Source organism: Dasypus novemcinctus, chromosome 8 (genome assembly GCF_030445035.2).
Source record: "Dasypus novemcinctus isolate mDasNov1 chromosome 8, mDasNov1.1.hap2, whole genome shotgun sequence".
Classification (NCBI taxonomy): Eukaryota; Metazoa; Chordata; class Mammalia; order Cingulata; family Dasypodidae; genus Dasypus; species Dasypus novemcinctus.
This window is the reverse complement of record NC_080680.1, coordinates 117,769,431-117,784,842: the sequence shown is the minus strand read 5'-3', so window position 1 is coordinate 117,784,842 and position 15,412 is coordinate 117,769,431. Positions and strand designations below refer to the sequence as shown.

The 15,412-nt window shown below is 36.4% G+C and overlaps 1 pseudogene; it reads left to right on the top strand.

Moving 5' to 3' along the window:
- The first annotated feature begins 8,837 nt into the window (after positions 1–8,837).
- Positions 8,838–15,412, top strand: part of LOC101430822 (acyl-protein thioesterase 1-like) — a 68,226-nt pseudogene continuing 61,651 nt past the window's right edge.

Below are 15,412 nucleotides of genomic sequence, written 5' to 3'. Positions count from 1 at the left end.
AGTACCCCCCCTGCTGTGGTTTTTAATTGTTGCCACTATGAGTATATCCAAACATTACCATGCACCCTGGACATATGTTCTGTACAGCTCCCTGTCAGTCATATATCACCTGTCATTGGTATCCCATACCAGTATCCCTCCATTGCCATTGTTGAAACACTCTGTGATCCAGAACTCCCCGAAATTTGAAGCCCAATATAATGTCATGGTCCCTTACTAGGGAATGGCATATTTCCCCCCCCCCCCTAATTATTCAGCTTTTCTTCACAGGAGTCCTAGACCACAGCAATGTATATATATAATATACAGCACTCCCACACATCCACCAGAAAACCTTTTCCCTTCCACAGTGATACTCTTACGCCCTATTCATATCATATTTACTTAAAGTGATGTACAGAGTCTGAGACATTAGCTTTCTAACAAGGTGACATCTGTGCTTACATTATGGTGCATACTTTAGGATACACAGTTCTTTACATTTTTAGTTATCCTATGTTTTACATTATGGTTTACATTATCAGTCTGTCATCTCCTATATGTTATGGTGTAATATTACATGTTTTATATCCATCCTTGTGTACTCTCAAGAAACTCCTCTCTTACCCCCCATTTACTTTGGTTCCACACATTTAACGTCCATTTTCCCTTCCACCTTGGTGCCCTCAGTGATAGCCAACCTCCGTTTCCTGAGGAGCCACTTCCAGAGATAGATGGAATAGTGTTCAGGGCCTAACTTGCTCAACTGCCCCAATGCCCTGGGAGCCACCCTTTCTCTCGAGGGATACAGTTCCCTCTATTGGATGGCATTAGTCCTCCCCAGGATGTGGGTCCACCCCCACTCTCACTACTTGGGTTTCTACCCCATGGTGTCACCCATTCTGGCAGAATGAGCATTTAGACATTCCCCAGGAGCCCGTCCTGCATCAGACCCTCCCCTCCGAGCATTCTAAACAGGTAACCCTCTTTATTATATTTTGATATGATTTTCTCGGCATTTTACTCTCCACCAACACCTGACCCTCTCCTGGTTCGTATGCTACCCCTCCCTCCCCCCACTTTTGGGCAACGTTACCCATCCGTCCCTCCCCAGCCACCCTCAAACCCGCAAAGCCCCAAGCAAAGGCAACCCCTTGCCCCCCTTTTATCTCTTCTTTGTGTTCATACTTACCACCATCTCGTCTTAAATTCCACCCCTGCAGACATCGGCTCATATCCTTCCTCCACCCTCCGATTTCCTGCAAGCCTATCGTTCAGTCTCTTGCTATCTAGGGCAGCTTGTTTATTTCATATCATTGAGGTCATGTAGTATTTGTCCTTCAATGTCTGGGTTGCTTCACTCAACATAAGGTTCTCAAGATTCATCCATGTTATCACATGTGTTTGTAGTGTGTTTGTTCTTACAGCCGAGTAGTATTCCATTGTGTGTATATACCACATTTTATTGATCCACTCGTCTGTTGATGGGCATTTGGGTTGATTCCAACTTTTGGCAATAGTGAACAATGCTGCTATGAACATTGGTGTACATATATTGGTTTGTGTTCTTGTTTTCAGTTCTGCTGGGTATATTCCCAGCAGTGGTATTGCTGGGTCATATGGCAAATCTATGGCTAGTTTTTTGAGAAACCGCCATACTGTCCTCCAGAATGGTTGGATCCTTCTGCATTCCCACCAGCAGTGGATGAGTGTTCCCCTTCCTTCACATCCTCTCCAGCACTTGTATTCTTCTGTTTTTTTCATAGCTGCCAATCTTATGGGTGTAAGATGGTATCTCATTGTGGTTTTGATTTGCATTTCCCTGATAGCTAGAGATTTGGAACATTTTTTCATGTGCTTTCTTGCCATTTGTATTTCTTCTTCGGAGAAGTGTCTGTTTAAGTCTTTTTCCCATTTTTTAAATGGGTTGTTTATCTTTTTATTTTCAAGATATAGGAGTTCTTTATATATGCAAGTTATAAGTTTCTTATCAGATATATGATTGCCAAATATTTTCTCCCACTGTGTGGGCTCCCTTTTTACTTTCTTGACAAACTCCTTTGAGGTGCAGAAGGCTTTAATTTTGAGGAAGTCCCATTTATCTATTAGTTCTTTTGCTGCTCGTGCTTTTGGTGAGATATTCATAAATCCATTACCTATTACAAGGTCCTGTAGATGTTTCCCTACACTGCTTTCTAAGGTTTTTATGGTCTTGGCTCTTATATTTAGGTCTTTGATCCATCTTGAGTTGATCTTTGTATAAGGTGTGAGATGGTAATCCTCTTTCATTCTTCTACATATGGCTATCCAGTTCTCCAGACACCATTTGTTGAATAGGCCACTCTCTCCCAGTTGAGAGGGTTTGGTGGCTTTATCGAATATTATGTGGTTGTATATGTGAGGTTCTATATCAGAGCTTTCAATTCGATTCCATTGGTCTATATGTCTCTCCTTATGCCAATACCATGCTGTTTTCACCACCATAGCTTTATAGTATGTTTTGAAGTCAGGTAGTGTGATTCCTCCAATTTCGTTTTTCTTTTTCAGTATGTCTTTGGCTATTCGGGGTCTCTTTCCTTTCCAAATAAATTTCATAGTTAGTTTTTCTAGTTCCTTAAAGAAGGCTGCATTGATTTTTATTGGGATTGCATTGAATGTGTAGATCAGTTTTGGTAGGATAGACATCTTAATAATGTTCAGTCTTCCTATCCATGAACAAGGGATAGTCTTCCATTTATTTAGGTCTTCTTTGATTTCCTTGAACAATCTTGTATAGTTCTCAGTGTATAAGTTCTTTACCTCTTTAGTTAAATTTATTCCTAAGTATTTGATTTTTTTATTTACTATTGTGAATGGTATTTGTTTCTTGATTTCCTCCTGATCTTGCTCATTATTGGTGTACAGAAATGCTACTGATTTTTGCGCATTGATCTTATAACCTGCGACTTTACTAAACTCATTTATGAGTTCTAGAATCTTCGTTGTAGATCTCTCAGGGTTTTCTATGTATAGGATCATGTCATCTGCAAATAGTGAAATTTTGACTTCTTCCTTTCCAATTTGAATGCCTTTTATTTCTGGTTCTTGCCTCAGTGCTCGAGCAAGTACTTCTAAGACAATGTTAAATAGGAGCGGCGACAGTGGGCATCCTTGTCTTGTTCCTGAGTTTAGAGGGAAGGAGTCTAGGATTTCTCCATTGTAAACAATATTGGCTTTAGGTTTTTCATATATACTCTTTATCATGTTCAAAAAATTTCCTTGTATTCCAATCATTTGGAGTGTTTTTATCAAGAAAGGGTGCTGTATTTTGTCAAATGCTTTTTCTGCATCAATAGATATAATCATGTGATTTTTTTCCTTCAATCTGTTTATATGGTGTATTACGTTGATTGATTTTCTTATGTTGAACCATCCTTGCATACCTGGGATGAATCCCACTTGGTCGTGGTGTATAATTCGTTTAATGTGTTGTTGAATACGATTAGCAAGTATTTTGTTAAGTATTTTTGCGTCTAGGTTCATTAGAGAAATTGGTCTGTAATTTTCCTTTCTTGTGATGTCTTTGTTTGGCTTTGGTACTAGGGTAATGTTGGCATCATAGAAGGAGTTGGGTAATGTTCTTTCTGTTTCGATGGTTTGGAATAGTTTCAGCAGGATTGGTGTCAGTTCTTTCCGGAATGTTTTGTAGAATTCACCTGTGAAGCCATCTGGCCCTGGGCTCTTCTTAGTTGGGAGATTTTTAATAACTGATTCTATCTCTCTGCTTGTGATTGGTTTGTTAAGATCATCAATTTCTTCTTTTGTCAATATGGGCTGTTTATGTGTTTCTAGGAATTTGTCCATTTCCTCTAGATTGTCATTTTTGTTGGAATATAGTTTTTCAAAATATCCTCTTATGATAGTCTTTATTTCTGTGGGGTCAGTGGTGATATCGCCTTTCTCATTTCTTATTTTGTGTATTTGCATCTTCTCTCTTTTTTTCTTTGTTAGTGTTGCTAAAGGTTTGTCAATTTTGTTAATCTTCTCAAAAAACCAGCTCTTGGTCTTGTTTATCTGTTCAAGTGCTTTCTTATTTTCTATTTCATTTAGTTCTGCTCTTATCTTTGTTATTTCCTTCCTTCTTCTTCCTGTTGGGTTGCTTTGTTGTTGTTTTTCTAATTCCTTCAAATGTGCAGTTAGTTCTTCAATTTTTGCTCTTTCTTCTTTTTTGATATATGAATTTATGGCTATAAACTTCCCTCTCAGTACTGCTTTTGCTGCATCCCATAAATTTTGGTATGTTGTGTTATCATTATCATTTGTTTCAAGGTAGTCATTGATTTCTTTTGAGATTTCCTCTTTGACCCACTGTTTTTCTAAGAGTGTGCTGTTTAATTTCCAAATCGTGGTGTGAAATCTGGGCTTCTTTCCCTTGCAAATCTCCAGCTTGACTCCACTGTGGTCAGAGATAATGTTTTGTATGATTTCAATCTTTCTGAATTCGTTCAGCCTTTCTTTGTGGCCTAGCATATGATCTATCTTGGAGAATGATCCATGTGCGCTTGAGAAAAATGTATATCCTGCTGTGTTTGGGTGTAGCGATCTATATATGTCTATTAGATCGAGCTCCTCTAATATACTATTCAGATGTTTTGTTTCTTTGGTGATTCTCTTTTGAGATGTTCTGTCCAGAGTTGATAGTGGTGTATTAAAATCCCCCACTATAATTGTAGATGTATCTATTCTTTCACTTAGTTTTTCCAGCGTTTGCCTGACGTATTTAGAGGCACCCTTGTTAGGGGCATAGATATTTATGATTGTTCGATCTTCTTGACAGATTTTCCCTTTCACTAAAATGTAGTATCCTTCTTTGTCTCTCACAATTGTTTCACATTTAAAGTCTATTTTGTCTGATATTAATATAGCTACTCCTGCCTTTTTTTGGTTATTGTTAGCTTGTATGATTGTTTTCCAGCCTTTCACTTTCAATCTCCATGCGTCTCTGGGTCTAAGATGTGTCTCTTGTAGACAGCATATGGATGGGTCATATTTCCTTATCCAATGTCCCAGTCTGAATCTTTTGATAGGTGAGTTTAATCCGTTGACACTCAGTGTTATTACTATCAAGGAATTATTTGTGTTAGCCATACTTTGATTGGATTTGTGTTTGTCATATTTTGTTTGTATATTTTATTTTGTCTTTTTTGTTGTTGTTGTTGGTCTTATACTCTCCTCCAACTTTGCCTTTCCTGTTTTTTCCTTTCTTCCTGCAGCACTCCCTTTAGAATTTCTTGAAGGGGAGGTTTCTTGTTGGTATACTCTTTCAGTTTCTGTTTGTCTGCAAATATTTTGAACTCTCCATCATATTTGAATGCTAGTTTAGCTGGATAAAGTATTCTTGGTTGGAAATTTCTTTCCTTTAGTACCTTGACTATATCATACCACTGTTTTCTTGCCTCCATGGTTTCAGAAGAGAGATCAGCACTTAATCTAATTGAGCTTCCCTTGTATGTGATGGTTTTCTTTTCTCTTGCTGCTTTTAGGATTTTCTCTTTGTCTTGAGCATTGGATAATTTGACAAGTATATGTCTTGGGGTGGGCCTGTTGGGGTTTATGACTTGTGGAGTGTGCTGTGCTTCTTGGATATGTACATCTGTCTCTTTCAGTAGATTTGGGAAGTTTTCAGCCATTATTTCCTGCAACACTCTTTCTGACCCCTTTCCCTTCTCTTCACCTTCTGGAATGCCTATAATACGTATGTTTGAGCGTTTTGCATTGTCATTCAGGTCCCTAAATCCTAATTGGATTTTTTCTATCTTCTTATTGACCCCTTCTACTATCTGTTTGATTTCTGATGTACTGTCTTCCACATCACTAATTCTCTGCTCTGTCTCTTCTAGTCTGCTGATATTTGCTGCAAGTGTATTTTTGATTTCTTGAACTGTGGTGTTCATTCCCATCATATCTGTTATGTTTTTGCGTATGTCTGCAATTTCCCCTCCAAGTGATATCTTCATGTTGTTAACCTCTTTCATTACTGCATCAAATTTGTCGGTGATAAATGTTCTGAGATCTTTCATTGCTTGTGCCAAGTTTTGCTCCCCTTCGTGATTATTGGTTTGTTGATTGGATTCAGCCATGTTTTCCTGATTATTGGTTTGGTTCGTAGATTTTTGTTGCTTTCTGGTCATCTCTTTATTTTGACGAATTTAATCAGTTCCTTAGCTTCTTTGTCTGCTCTTGGAGGTTAATTAGTTGTTATTTTTGCACAGGTGTTATATCTTCTCTTTGTCACTTTTTTCTTCTTATTCTAGTTACTTGTTGTTGGTTAAGTTCACTTTAGAGGAAAGTATTAGTGTTGGGGAAAGGCAATTGTGTAAGCAAAGGAAAAGTGTAAAGTTGTATTGGTGATGTATGTTAATAAAGCAAGAATATGAGATCTGGAAGGATGGAGGTTAGATTCATGTAGATTGTATAGAGTTATAGCTGTAGGTAGAGTACCTTTTATGAAGTAGATGACTGAATTTGGGAGGAATATGGTATGAACTACACAGCTATTGTTTTCATGAGAGAGGGAAAAAGAAAAGAAAGGTAATAGTTTCAAGAGTGGATAATAGACAGAAAACAGAACAAAGGTATTAGAAATTAAGAGTTAGACACTTTGTGGATCAAAGAACGGGAGGTGGGGGGTGGAATATAGGAGAGACAGTAGATGATAGAGGATGTCAAGATGCAGGGGAAGGGGGATAGTGTAGGTAGCCTAAATCAGTTCACACAGAAATGAGGCAGTGGAGGATGGGAAAACCCAGCAAATGTGAGGTGTTCCCTGTAGCACCTATTGTATACTTGAATTAAAGTAAAAATAAGTGGAAGATGAGGGACAAGAGGGAAAGAGAAAACCGGAAAAAAAAAAAAAACTAATTATAATAAAGAAAAAAGAAAGACAAGAAGAAAGGAAGAAAGAAAAAGAGGATGGGCAAACGGTGGGGAACGGATAGGGAGAAGAGAGATACAGGTACACACGTGTCACAATTGCAACACTATCTAAAACAACAACTTCCCCCCGCTTTGCCCTAAAACCCCCCGTCTGTCTGCCCAAATGGGTCTGTAAGCACCTCCCTTCCCACAAACCCCCAATAGGCCGCCCAGGGCCCACGAACTCCCCAGTACTGCAGATGCTCCAAAAAAAAAAAAAAAAAAAAAATTAAGTAAAATAAATTAAAAAAAAAAACAAAAAACAGAAACCCCTCCGCAGGCCCGGCTCCACCCGCCGCAGAGGCTTGGACCGGCTCTGCCCGGCTCCTCACGCCGCCTTGGCCTGGCCTGGCTCCGCCCAGCTCCGCTCGCTACAGCGGCCCAGCCGGCTCCGGCGTCCACCTCCCGCCACTGCGGCCTGGACCGGCCCTGCTGCCCGGCTCCGTACCCGCCGCGGCCTGACCCGGCTCTGCCCGGCTCCAAACGCTACCGCGGCCCGCAGCCGGGGCCTGAACCGGCCCCGCCCGGCTCCAAACGCTACCGCGGCCCGCAGCCGGGGCCTGAACCGGCCCCGCCCGGCTCCAAACGCTACCGGGGCCCGGCTCGGCCTGGCTCGGCCCCGCCCGGCCCCGCCCAGCCCCGCTTGCCGCGGGCGCAGCCCGGCCCGGCTCCGGCGTCCGCCGCTGCGGCCTGGCCTGGCTCAGCCCCACCGAGCGGGGCTAGATGCCTCGTCTCCGCCTACCCAAGGAGGGAATCCTCTACAGGTAGCTGGGATCTCCGTGTATATTTCACAGACGAATCCTCTCTGTTACCTTCCCTCCAAATCGATGTCCAGACACCTCCGGACCAGCAAAAATCCCGAAACAATCCGGTCCCAAAGAGTCTCCAACGCCGCCCAGCCGATTCCCTGCAGAAGACCCTAACAGGGATGTTCACTCAGCCGCCATCTTGCCCCCTCTCCCCTCTAAGGTGCTTTTTAAATGTCCATGTAAGCGTCACACTTTTTTGCAACAAAGTCTCAAATTAAATGATTGAATCCAGTATTCATGAATCATACATTCCAAATGAGGAATAAGGAAAGCAATGACAAAACAACTTCCTAGATTTGTATGGATCTTATGCTATGTTATGACCGTATGTATTAAAACTTGATACAAGAGAGAAACTTTAATGCTTTTAGCAAAAGAATTTTGTCAGTGACAAATGGAGAAGGAGGTTCTTATAATTAAGGCCAAAAGAACTACCAGGAGCAGTCACTTCATTTCATAAATGAGTCATTCAATTTATGAGAAACATTATTATACAGGGAAGGTACTAAGCAGGTGTTAAATTATCTTTCTTGATTTGAAGGGAAAGGAAACTAATAGACTCAAAACTTATACAAATTTGGAAACACAAGAAGTCATATTTAAAAGCCAATAATACACTGAAACAACTTATTTGGAGGAAGCAGAAAATACTAATTTCCAGTTAAAAGGACTCAGTCTTCTAGATACAAAAACAAAAACAAACAAACAAACAAAAAAACAACAAAATTGCCAAGCAATATATAAGTGCATCACTTGTTTTAAGAAATAGGGTTATTGGACATCTGCTTCTACCCATAAAAAATTAACTATTATGAGAATTGCCATTTTACTGTGAAAAAAAGAAAAAGTGGACATCTCAGACATTGGTAAACAGATATCAGTGAACTGTGATTCTGGATAGAAGGGAGAAATAAAGTGGGTCCATTATCAGCTTAGCTTACTGCTTGGAGGCAGTTTCCAGACTGCATAACAGAGAAGGATATCTAACCAGAGGATTATAGTCCCACTAAGATGAGGAGACAGAGACCAGAGTTCCAGGAGGCAAAAGTAGCAAGAAATCATAGGGTAGAATAATGAAGAAGAAGCTCTTGAGAAATGCAGGGAGATGCCTATGACGTCTGGATGAGTATTAATGTACGCCAACAGGAGCCAACGCTCCATGAGGCCAAAGACAGAACACCAGAAAGCAGTAGGCTGAAAAATTCCTTGAGCCCTCAGAAAGCTGGGAAGAATTTGTGCCCTCACCAATTATAGTGGAGAAGCCTTGAAAGTCATCAGAAGGCTCACAGCTTAATAATGGGGCTAAATTAGTTGAAAAGTAAAAGCTGTTCAGAACTCACTATAACAAAGCTAAAAAAATCTTTCAATAAAATTGAACTGAAACACAAGCAACTTATCAGTATGCCAAAACACATTTTAACACTCATTGAAGCAATACAACAAAATCTAGCAGTCAACAAAGTAAATTTGACAGTATTTAATAGAATAAAAATTCCCAGACATGCAAAAGAGCAGGCAAAATAAAACCCATAATCAAGAAAACAATCAGACAAGAAATTTAAAACTACTTTTATAATTATTTAAATAATTATATTTATTCTAGTATATATTTATTTTATGAATATGCACTCTAATATAGAGCAAGCTATGAGCAAAATAATAGGAGAAAGGGAAGAAAAAATGGAAGGAGCAGAGCAGTAAGAAAAACAGCAATAACATAAAACAAAATGGAATACCCAAACACACAAAATACAATATCTGAAATGAAAAATACATTGCATGAGAATTACAGAAGACTAGACACTGGAGAAAACGTTCAGAGACTTTGAAGATATAGCAATAGAAACTAGCCAAAATGATGCACAGAGAGAAAAATAAAATGAACTTAGCCTCAGTGGTTGTGGGGAAATATCGGTGGTCTATTATGTGTGTAATTTGAGTCTAGGAAGGAGAGTAAGGAATCAAGACAAAAAAAAAAAAAAAGAATGACTAAAAATGCTCCAATTTTGATCACTACTATAAACCCAGATATCAAAAAATTTAATCAGTCCTTGGGAAGATACACAAAACAAACTGAAAACACAAACTACTACAGGCACAACATAATCAAATTGTTAATAAACAGTAATGAAGAAAATTTCTAAAAGCAGTCAAAGAAAAAGAAACACTTTACGTGTAGAAAAATGGTAGAAAAAGGTCAGTCTTCTTATAAGAACCTATGTAGACAAGAAGAAAATATAATAGTACAATTAAAGTTTTAGAAGAAAGGTGAAAACTCCAATCAAGAATTCTATAACCAGTGAACATGTTTTTCAAATATGAAGGTTAAAAAGAAAAACAAGTGAAAACCTTAAAATAAAGCAACAACCAAGGCTGAGAAAATGTATCATCTGTTGCATGGTACTGTAAGAGATGTTAAAGGAAGTTCTTCTGGCAGAGGTAAAAGAATAGCAGATGAAAATTTAGACTACAAAGGAAAGAAAATAATAAGCAGCGATAAATATTGAATAAATATGAGGCCTCATTTCTCTTTTTTAATCTTTTTTTAAAGATAATGGGTTATATAAAGCAAATTTATTTTTGGGTAAACTATAATATATGACAGCAGTTGCATGAAGGATGGAAGGGGGAATAATATTATTTGAAGGTAGACTGCCATAAATTATGTGTGTGTGTGTATATATATATGTAGTAAAACTTATAACAACCACTATAAAAACATAAAAAGAGATTTAGCTAATGCAACAGTGGGCATTACACCCACACATGTATATGGATAATATATATATTATGTATGCATATATGATTTAAGCCCAAATACATGGAAAATTAAATTAAATGTAAATTGTCAAAACATTCCATTTAAAGGAATCAGGGTGATATGACAAGTCCTCCATCTTAATTTTTGAACTTATGAAAGTTATTCCTGTAAAAATGAAACTTAGCCTAATTAGTAATTAATGCCAAACAGTTACCTCAAAGGAATGAGTCTCCCTGGCACTGAGAGATTATTACCACGTGCTAACCAGAGATGCATTTGGAAAAAGACCTTAACCAAAAGGGAGAAAGATTAAATACAAAAGAGTTTTTACAGCTAAGAGTTTTCAAAGTGTATTAGAAGGTCTTTCTGGAGGTTATACTTACACAGGTCTCAGGCAGACCTGTAGAAGCCTGCCCGTATGCTCTGGGCAGGCCATATTTGGGGATATATGATAATTGATTTCCGCAGTATAAGTATACTTATTCATTATTCCCCTACTCATGATTCCTCTACTTTTATTTGAACCTATAATTCTCAATATACCTGTTAAATATATCTCTCAGGGACTTAAATCTTTGGATTGTTCATATGCTGGTTGAGCCCTGAATCCCTGCAGAGTAGTGGCCAAATACTACTCTCCAGTTCTTCTGACTTACCCTGGACAATCAACAAAATGTTGATGATGGATAAGTCCCATCCCCAAAACAAGTAGTGACTACAACTGCAAGCCAAACAATTCCTTCCATCTGCCCCATAAGAGCTAAGTCCCCTCTCAGTCTGAAGCAGTCAGAGTAGATATCATCACAAATCCCTCAAGACTGAGGAATGAAGCAACATAAGGGGGGAAAGTAATCACGGACCAAATTATTGTTGTTAGAGTTATTATCTTTTGTTAAAGGAAGAACATGTAACATTGATATACAGACAGAGATTGCCAAGGGTTCAGAAGAGAGGGGGAAGGAATGAATGGCTAGGACACAGGGCATATTTTGGACAGTGAGATCCTTCTGTATGATACTGCAATGATGGGCACAAGATATTATGCATTTGTCAAGGCTTATGGAACTGCACAGCACAAAATATAAACCATAATGTAAACTACAGACTTTGGTTAGTAGCACTGCTTCCATATTGGTTCATCAATTGTAACAAATGTACCACATTAATATAAGTTGTTAATAATAGGGAAAACTATGTGTATTGGTGGATGTGAGTGTGGGAGGGAGAGGTCATATGTGAATTCCCTATATTTTTGGTGTAATTTTTATGTAAATGTAAATCTAAAACTTTTCTAAAAAAAATTTATTATTACAAAAAAAAAGTAAAGAGGTTACCAGATTGGAGGAGAAAATAACAACCTATAAACTATTACAAGAAGACAACACTTCAAATATTCAAATATACAGGAAAAATTAAAAAGTTGAAAATGCATATCATGCAGCACACTAATCAAAAGGAACCTAAACTGGCTATGTCAATATCAGGCAAAAAGATATTTCTGGGCAAGGCAGTGATAAAGAAGGACATTACATATTTATTAAAGTAACAGTATGTCAATAAGCAAAAGCATTCTATGTTTATGTGTACCTAATAATAGAGCTTCAAAAACACAAAAAGCAAAAAGCAAAAACTAAAAGATAAAAAGAAAAAATAGGCAAATCCTCAGTATAATTAGAGATTTCCACCCTCCTCTTTCTATAATTGGTAGATGAGTAGGCAAGAAATCTGAAAGTATATAGAAGATTTGAAAAATACTATTGAACAAATTGACCAGCTTGACATATTTAGAACTCTCCAGGTAATAGCAACAGAATATGCATTCTTTTCAAGATCATGGACTATTTACCAACATAGATCATATTCTAGTCTGTAAAACAAGTCTCATAATGTTAAAAATAATTGAAAAGTATAGAATGTATGTTCTCTGGCCACAGTAGAATTAAACTATAAATTGTCAACAGAAATATGTCTTGAAAATCCCTATGTATATGTGAATTATATAACCTCCTGTTAAATAACATTTGGGCTAAGGAAAAATCACAAAGGAAGTTATAATATATTTTCAACTGAATGAAAATAAAGAGATTATATCAAAATATGTGGGCAATAGCTAAAACATTGCATAAAGGGAAATTTATAGTGTTTAATACTTAGTAAAAAAAAGAAATGTCAAAAATAAATAAAACGTTGGAGAAAGAAGAGCAAACTGAAATAGAATGAATATAATAAATATATGGAGAGAAATCAATGGAATAAAAGCATAAAATAATAGATAAAATCATTGTTACTAAAAGCTAACATCAAACATGATGAAAAACTGAATATTTTTTCTGTAAGATTAGGACAAAGTAAAGATACATGCTCTCTTCTATTCAGTATGGTAATATAGATTCTACCCAGTGTATTGAGGAAAGAAAAGGGAATAAAATGCATATATTTTAGAAAAAAAGAAGTAAAATGTGTGACAGATTGCTTGATAATCTATATAGAAAATCCCAAAGACCTACAAAAATACTACTAAACTAATAAGTAAGTTTGGAAAGATCAGAAACTACAAGACCAATATACAAAAATGAAGTGTAGCTCCATATACTATAATGACCCATTGGAAATTTTTAAAATATCATTTTTAATAACATTGAAAATCATGAAATATTTTGGGATAAATATATCCCATTATGTGTAAGATCTTTCCACTAACTATAAAACTTTAATGAGAAAAATAAATGAAGACCTAAATAAATGGAGAGATACATCATTGCCATAAATCAAGAGTTAAGAAGTCACTTTTCCAAAAATTTATCTATAGATGCAGAGAGAGGGATTAGGACAATTGAAATAATTAGAATATAGACCATGTTATTTACAGATATTGAAAAGCTGATTTTAAGATCTATAAGAAAATGTAAAGGACATGGACTAGCAGAAACAATTTGAAAGAGAAAACCCAAACTGAGGACTTATACATTATAACTTTAGAACTTACTGTAAAGCTACAATAATCAAGAAAAAGTATGGTTAATGTAAAGATAAATAGATTATAGTTAGGTAAGTAGATAGAAAGAAATGAAATACGTAGTTCAAAAATAGATCCACATATATACAGTCATTAATGCTTTGTTTTTGTTGCAACTTATTTTAATATTTTCCTCCTCACTACCACTTAGACAATCTATGATCCAATCTTAATTTTCCATCACCAAGACAATCTATGATCCCATCTTAATTGGCCACCAAAAGTTGGCTGATCAACAGATCATCTTTTCAAGGCATGGTACTGAAACTGCTCTTATTCATTTGAAAAATAAACAAAGGATCCTAAAAATTTATCTTACACCATATATATATATATATATATATAAACTTGAAGATTATAGGCCTAAATGTAAGAATTTAAACCTATAAAACTTTTTGAAGAAAATATAGAGAAAATCATTGTGACCTTGCATTTGGCAAAGATTTCATAGATAAGATATAAAAGTGATAATTTACCATAAAAATGTTAATTTGGACTTCATCAATATTACATTTTTTCTCTCTTTTAGAGATACTTAAGAAATTAACGATAAACCACAATTTGGGAGACAATATTTGCAAATCATATTTGATAAAGATCTCATTTCTAGATTATAAAGTCTTACAAGTAAAACTGAGATTAAGACAATTGAAATAATTAGAATATAGACCATGTGCTTTACATCAATATTAAATTCCCTGAACTTGAAAACTGTACTTAATAAGGTTACATAAATGAATATCCTTGTTTTTAGGAAATACATATGAGAGTATTAAGTGCTCAAAAAGTATGCTGTATACAATCTTACTTTCAAATGCTTAGAAAATAGATAAATGGATGGATAGATAGATAGATATTGATAGATGATAGATGGTACATGGATAGATGACAGATAGATATTTAGATAGGTAGGTAGATAGATAGATAGATAGATAGATAGATAGATAGATAGATAGATAGATAGATAGACAGATAGAATAGTTCAACAAATGTAATAAAATGTTAAAAGCTATTAAACATGGATATATGGGTAGGGGCTATATTGTAATTCACTGTATTGACTTTGTATTACATTTTGCAAATGTCTTGTAAGTTTGAGATTATTTCAATTTAAATGTCTTTTTTAATGGTCAAAATGTTGAAAAGAATTGCTAATGAAGATTTAAGAATGAAGGAAGAATAAGCACATGAAAAGATGCCCAAATTCATTAGTCATTAGAGAAATGCAAATGAAAACCACAATGAACTACAACGACACACCAACTAGATTTACTAAAAAAAGACTGCCAATACCAAGTACTGTAGAGGATGTGAAGCATCTCATCTTCTGATACTCTACTGGCATTAATACCACTTTGAAAAACAGTTTGCAGTTTGTTTAAACATGTGCTTACCAAAAAATACCCTAACAGTCACATTCCTAGGTCTTTACCAAAAGGAAATAAAAACACATATCCATACAAAGACTAGTACATTAGTGTTTATAGAAGCATTATTCATAATTACCCAAAACTGGATACAACTGAAAGGCCCACCAATTGGTGAGTAGATAAACAAATTGTGGTATAACCTTGTAGTGGAATAGCTCAAAAATAAAAAAGGAATAAGACAACTGCTAATTCACAAAACAACATGGCTGAACCTCAACAGCAGCTTCATATTATGGAAAACACCAAGCACCAAAGACTAACTACTGTCATGATTCCATTTCTTTGTAGGAAGCTGACCAATGGGAGCCTTGGGCTGGGAGTGGTAGATGGGAGTTGCCTTCAAAGAAGTATGAAGAAACCCTTTTTGGGTGGACGGAATGTTCAATACCCTGATTGTCATATTTGTACAATTGTGTACATTTGTCAAAATTGTACACTTAAAGTGGGTGAATTTTTTATTGTT